Source organism: Salvelinus sp. IW2-2015, unplaced genomic scaffold (assembly GCF_002910315.2).
Source record: "Salvelinus sp. IW2-2015 unplaced genomic scaffold, ASM291031v2 Un_scaffold2106, whole genome shotgun sequence".
Lineage (NCBI taxonomy): Eukaryota > Metazoa > Chordata > Actinopteri > Salmoniformes > Salmonidae > Salvelinus > Salvelinus sp. IW2-2015.
In genome coordinates, this window is record NW_019943444.1 from 59,798 (window position 1) to 66,578 (window position 6,781).

Consider the following 6,781-nt stretch of genomic DNA (forward strand, 5'->3'; position numbering starts at 1 on the left):
CAAACCACGGAGCACCTGCGATGTGTGGACACAGGAGCGGACTGGTGGCGAAGATACGGGAAAAGATGCAAGAGGAAAACGCGACAGGTAGCTGACAGCTTATCATTGTATCATACACCAGGAAGCGTTGTGCGGTAAAGCCTTGAAAATGGAGCATGTAATGAGCATCATCACGCGCACAGTTAACTTTATCAAGCCAAAGGTTTGAATCACCGCCAGTTCAAGGCATTTCTGACGGAGTTAGAAACGGAGCATGGTGATTTGCCTTATCACACAAGGGTGCGATGGCTAAGCCAGGGAAAGGTGCTTCAAAGATGTTTCGAGCTTCGTGAGGAGATTTGTCTGTTCTTGGAGCAAAGGGAAAGACACAACACAACTCCGAGACGAAATGTTTCTGTGTGAAATGGCTTTTCTGTGTGACATTACGAGTCATCTGAATGCAATGAACTTGCAGCTGCAGGGTCGGGATCATGTCATCTCTGATATGTACAGTACAGTGAAGGCATTAAAAACCAACTGACTCTGTGGGAGACGCAGATGCGGAAAGAAAATTTGAGCCACTTTCCCAGCTGCCAGACCATGAAAGAGAAGCTCTCTACCAGTGGCGTTCCGAGCGCACAGTTGGCTGATAAAATAGGTATGCTTGCCGCTGACTTCCGACGCCGATTTGCTGACTTTGAAGCACAAAAAAGCAGGTTGGAACTGCTCGGTAACCCATTTGCTGTTGACGTGGAAAGCTCACCACCAAACCTCCAAATGGAGTTGATTGACCTCCAATGCAATGATGCACTGAGGGCAAAAATATGCGGCAGTGGGTGCTGCGGAGTTCGCCCGTTTCCTCCCCGACACAATGCCCCAGCTGCGCATCCAGGCTGCTCAAACGTTGTCTATGTTTGGCAGCACATACCTGTGTGAACACTGTTTTCTTTGATGAACCTGAACAAAACATCACACAGAAGTCGACTTACTGCTGAACACCTCCACTCAATTCTGGAGATTTCCTCAGCTCAGAGCCTTACCCCGAACATTGATGAACTTGTGGAAAAGATGGGACACCACCAAGTATCACCCTCAACCTCAAACAAGTGAACATTACTGTGCAATCACATATTTAGAGTTTTTACTCAGTTCAAGTTTAAAGTTAAAGTTTAATATTTGTTTTCACTGCATGTTACTTCTCCTTAAACAAAGTGTGTTTTTTGATTAATAGATTTTTGCACTTTATTTTATTGTATTTCAATCCAATTATATTTTAAAAATATTTCAGTTGAGTGGATGATAGAAAATTGCTATTATTGTTTTTTTTCTTTGAAGTAAATTTAGCCCACTTTTGCTAAAATAGAAAATATAGGCTACTGATGGTGCCTTGAATACCGGTTTCTTTCATTTAATGTTCATGTATGGGGATTTTTATATAAAGGAAATTTGTCTTTTTTGTCTGTTGAAAATTAAAGATTACTGACAAGACCATAAGAAAATATTGCTTTATTTATCTGATCATATTGGAATATATTTGTTAGGTTTTCAGTAGGTTCAATTAGGTTCACTAGACTATATGCGTCATTTAAAATTTTTTCAATGAACATTCGAACAGTCCGGCCCTCGGCTTGTAGCGAAATTTTTATTTGGCCCTCCGTCCATTTGACTTTGACACCCCTGCTTTAAGTGCACCTATTCTCTTTATAGTACACTTTATTCTCTTTATAGTACACTTTTCTCTTTATAGTACACCATATTACCTGTATAGTACACTTTATTCCCTTTATAGTGCACCCTATTCTCTTTAAAGTACACCCTATTCCCTTTATAGTATACTTTTTTCCCTTTATAGTATACTTTGTTCCCTGTATAGTACACCCTATTCCCTGTATAGTACACCCTATTCCCTTTGTAGTACTCCCTATTATTTTTATAATTGTAAAATAAAGGGAATAGGGTAACATTTGGTACGTAACCTGTCTATCTCTGTTACACAGTTGCGCCCCCCAGTGTTAAAGAGGAGAATGAGTGTCAGGGAGAGAAGCAGCAGGAGGATGGTGATGAGGTCTTGTTGACTGTGATCAGGCCAGACTACGAACGCCCTCCCCCTCCGCCCCCCATGCAGCCCCTCTACCCCCTAGGGGAGGACGGCAAAGTGCAAGGTACCCTGTTTTTTTGTTTGTTTGTTGTAAATACAATTATTCAATTAATTGTTTCTAGGCCTAGTATCTGTAAAGCACAACTGCTTATGTAAAAAGAGCTTTATAAAATACATTTGATTTAGTTGATTGATTCAGCGAATCAAATATCTAGTACAGTAGGGTTTATATACCTATTTTCTTACTTTGTTTCTGCAGTGTCGCGTTCTGAAGTTTATGAAGCACTCAAAGACTTTGGGTACAAGTCTTTCAGACCAGGGCAGGAACAGGCCCTCATGAGAATTCTATCAGGTATGCAGGAAGAGGGTAAAACACAGTGAACAGAATTATACACTACTTAATTTACTACCTCAGTAAATTGATATTGTCGAGATAGAACAAGTGGTCGCTTCCTCACATACAGATTTGTGTTTGTTACAAGCATGATGTTCACTTTGTGTGTGTGTGTGTCCCTCTCCAGGTCTGTCCACTCGTGGTGGTCTCCACAGGCATGGGGAAGTCTCTGTGCTACCAGCTGCCTGCCTACCTCTATGCCCAGAGGTCCAACAGTATCACTCTTGTGGTATCACCACTGGTATCTCTTATGGACGATCAGGTAACATATCTGTCCCCTAGTTATACAACACATTATTGATATGGACACTGTCTTGTGAATGTCTCAATAAAGGTCATTGAATGAAATACTGACAGTAAATGATTTTGTCTCCTTAGCTATCTGGACTCCCATCCAAACTGAAAGCAGCTGCTATTCACTCCAATATGTCTAYAAAAACAGAGGGAGGCAGCCATTGAAAAGGTACTGACACCCGATTACAATCTGCCTAGTTAAACTATGCTCTATCTAGTCCTTAACATCGACTTCCTCTCTATTTTTACATAACGTTTATATATGTCAGACTTGAACTGAATTAAATATGCCACACGCTTTTATCCAAACCCGACTTACAGTCACGCTTGCTCTACCCATACCAACTGAGCTGTTGATCATGTTGATCTTGCATTAGGGTTCTATATCTCTCAGTGATGTCTTTTTGCTCATGCATAACCTGTCTGTGTGTGTCATCTGTCTGTGTGATGCCATGAAGCTGCTACGATAATGGTGTCAGTCATATTTGCATTGATGTTGGTGGTGATTTTCATAACAATAAAGTTTCCTGATTTGATTGTATATGCTTTGAGTATCTCTGTCTGTGTGTTCCCTCCAGGTTAAGGCAGGTGAGGTCCATGTCCTGCTCCTGTCCCCTGAGGCGTTGGTAGGTGGAGGTCACTCTGGCTTTGGCTGTCTGCCCCCAGCTGACCAGCTCCCCCCAGTGGCCTTTGCCTGTATTGACGAGGCCCACTGTGTCTCAGAGTGGTCCCACAACTTCAGGCCCTGRTACCTGCGTCTCTGCAAGGTGATCTGGTCATTGACCACCCAATATATGATAAACAGCAACTGTCAAGCAGAAGCTCTGTTCTTTCCACTTAGGTTCCATGTCTGCAAATGAACCATTGTAACTCACTGTCAGGAATCCCTAAATCCACTTTCAACTCACAAAACAAGCAAATTAGCAAATGTTATGTCATCTCTTCTCTCATATATAGAACCGCCAATGGCCTCTTTGTTTATAAAACATTTATTAACTCGTTTAAAATTAATGTAATAACTCAATGTTTTTTACATCCTTTCCTAAATTAGGAGCATGTCTCTTACCATTATAGCTGTACATGGTTACACACATACAGTAAATGCCATTCTTCCCTTCATTGTTGAAGTGCCCTCTTAGTGTATGTTCAGTCTCCTAGGTGTTGAGGGACCGTCCAGGTCATCTGTACACCGCTAGACGATATTAGCCTGCTGAGCTAAAGCCTAGGCATTACTGTCTTCAGTAAGGCCAGTCTTCAGGTCTCAGGTAGGTTTTTAACTGAACCACCTCTGTTCCATCTCCTAGGTGTTGAGGTACCGTCTGGGCGTGCGTTGTCTGACTGCCACCGCCACCCTGTCCACAGCACTGGACATCGCTCAACACCTGGACATCACTGACCAGGACGGTATCGCTGTCCGCTCGGCTGCCGTGCCTGACAACCTGCAGCTGTCTGTCTCCATGGACCGAGACAAGGACCAGGTAGGATAGCAACACACACACACACACACACACACACACACACACACACACACACACACACACACACACATACATACATACATACATACAATTGAGGTTAGGGGTGTGTTGACATGCAAATACTTGTATTCGTAATCGTATCCATAAATTGACAGTTGATAGTCGGATCAAATGATACTTGTAATTGTAAAAAAAAAACTAAGTGTTTTAATATTCCTAAATAGATGTTGGCAAAATACCTCCCTGCACATTCTCACTGCAAAAAAGCTGCAGATTAGTAGCAGCGAGCGGAGGGGTGTGTGTCTGTGTCCTCAACTTCCAGCGGGCAGCCAAGTTTGCTGTTACTTAGTCAGAATGCTTGCCAACGTTTCATATTTTTTCCCTAACCTTTCCCCACTTGTTAGATATTATGCTCATTGATAAATTGATTGCAAACCGCCCTTACGGTGTGATTAATCATAGTAGGTGGCAGCAGCAATCTAAATGATCAGACCAGAAACATCATTCTTKATTTTCTAAATCGTTCAGTGGGGTCTTTCTCATGATCATGTGAAATTATGAAGTGAGTGGACGGAGAAATACAGATTCACTCTATCCAATCAGAGCAGCAGGATCAATGTACAGCCCGCCCTCTTTACCGACAGGCAAATTAGCATGCACATGACTGGCTCTATTTTTGTCATTTTTACCCCCTTTTTTCATGATATCTAATTGGTAGTTACAGTCTTGTCCCATCGCTGCAACTCCCGTACGGACTCYGGAGAGGCAAAGGTCGAGAGCCGCGCGTCCTCCGAAACATGACCCTGCCAAGCCAGCCGCACCAATGTGTTGGAGGAAACGCCGTACAACTGGCGACTGTGTCAGAGTGCATGCGCCCCGGCCCACCACAAGGAGTCTCTAGAGTGRGATGGGACAAGAACATCCKGGCCAGCCAAACCCTCCCCTAACCCGGATGACACTGGGCCAATTGTGCAGCACCTCATGGGTCTCCTGGTTGTGGCCGGCTGCGACACAGCCTGGGATCGAACCCGGGTGACGCCTATTGRACTGCCATGCAGTGCCTTAGACCGCTGCGCCACTCGGGAGGCCCGACTGACTCAAGGACAGTACGTATAGTTTAGAAACTGTGACTGACTGACATGAGAAACATGCTTGGATTATGGATAATTACAAAAAATACTTGTATCATAATCGTATCCAGAAAATTTCCCATATCCTGACGATACTCGTTTTGTCTGACTACTCTGCACACCCTTAGTTGAGGAGGTGTGTAGTGAAACATTCAGAATGTTCAGAACCTAGAACTGTAATAGATAGATCTGACACCATTCACTATTTTACATCAGAACTGTATTGTAGAACAGATACTCAAATTCAATCAATCAAATGTATTTATTAAGCCCTTCTTACATCAGCTGATTTCACAAAGTGCTGTACAGAAACCCACCCGAAAACCCCAAACAGCAAGCAATGCAGGTGTAGAAGCACGGTGGCTAGGAAAAACTCCCTAGAAAGGCCAGCACCTAGGAAGAAACCTAGAGAGGAACCAGGCTGTGAGGGGTGGCCGGTTCTCTGGCTGTGCCGGGTGGAGATTATAACCGAACATGGCCAAGATGTTCAAATGTTCATAGATGACCAGCAGGCTCAAATAATAATAATCACAGTGGTTGTTGAAGGTGCAACAGGTCAGCACCTCATGAGTAGTGGTCAGTTGGCTTTTCATAGCCGATCATTAAGAGTATCTCTACCCCTTGGGCTAGATCCTGCTACCATTCGGAGATCTGTGCTGGCACTGTTGCAGGAGGGAACACCTTCTGCACCAGCTATCTTTCACAGTGTAGAAGTGCCCCCACCCGGTATAAGTGCATAGGATTGGCCTCTGCAACTCACGCAGGGTCCCCGCTGTCCCGGCAGGGGCAAAGGCAGGATATAACCCCACCCACTTTTGCCAAGCCACAGGCCCCAACACCACTAGAGGGATATCTTCAACCACCAACTTCCCATCCTGAGACAAGGTCGAGTAATGCCACACAGATCCCCGCCACGGCACAAACAAAGGGGGGCGCCAACCCGGACAGGAAGATCACGTCAGTGACCTCAACCCACTCAAGTGACGCGCCCCTCCTAGGGACGGCATGGAAGAGCACCAGTAAGCCAGTGACTCAGCCCCTGTAATATGGTTAGAGGCAGAGAAAGGGGAACCGGCAAGGCAGACAGCAAGGGCAGTTCGTTGCTCCAGTGCCTTCCCGTTCACCTTCACACTCCTGGGCCAGACTACACTCAATCATAGCACCTACGGAAGAGATGAGTCTTCAATAAAGACTTAAAGGTTGAGACCGTATATCTGCAGATTTGCGAGTGTGTATGCTGTGCAGACCAGGATGCAAATATTATGTGTTTTCTCCCAAGACTTGGATCATTTGATTGAGTCTGCCTGGATGGAGTTTTCAATTTGGGACTATGTCATCGCTCATCCGTTCCTTAGGCCAGGCAAGCCCAATCAAGCAGAGCTAAACTATTTGAAGAAAACTAATAGGG

At 44.4% G+C, this 6,781-nt stretch overlaps 1 pseudogene; it reads left to right on the forward strand.

Moving 5' to 3' along the window:
- LOC112072959 (ATP-dependent DNA helicase Q4-like) overlaps nt 1-6,781 on the forward strand; it is a 44,449-nt pseudogene that overhangs the window by 21,625 nt on the left and 16,043 nt on the right.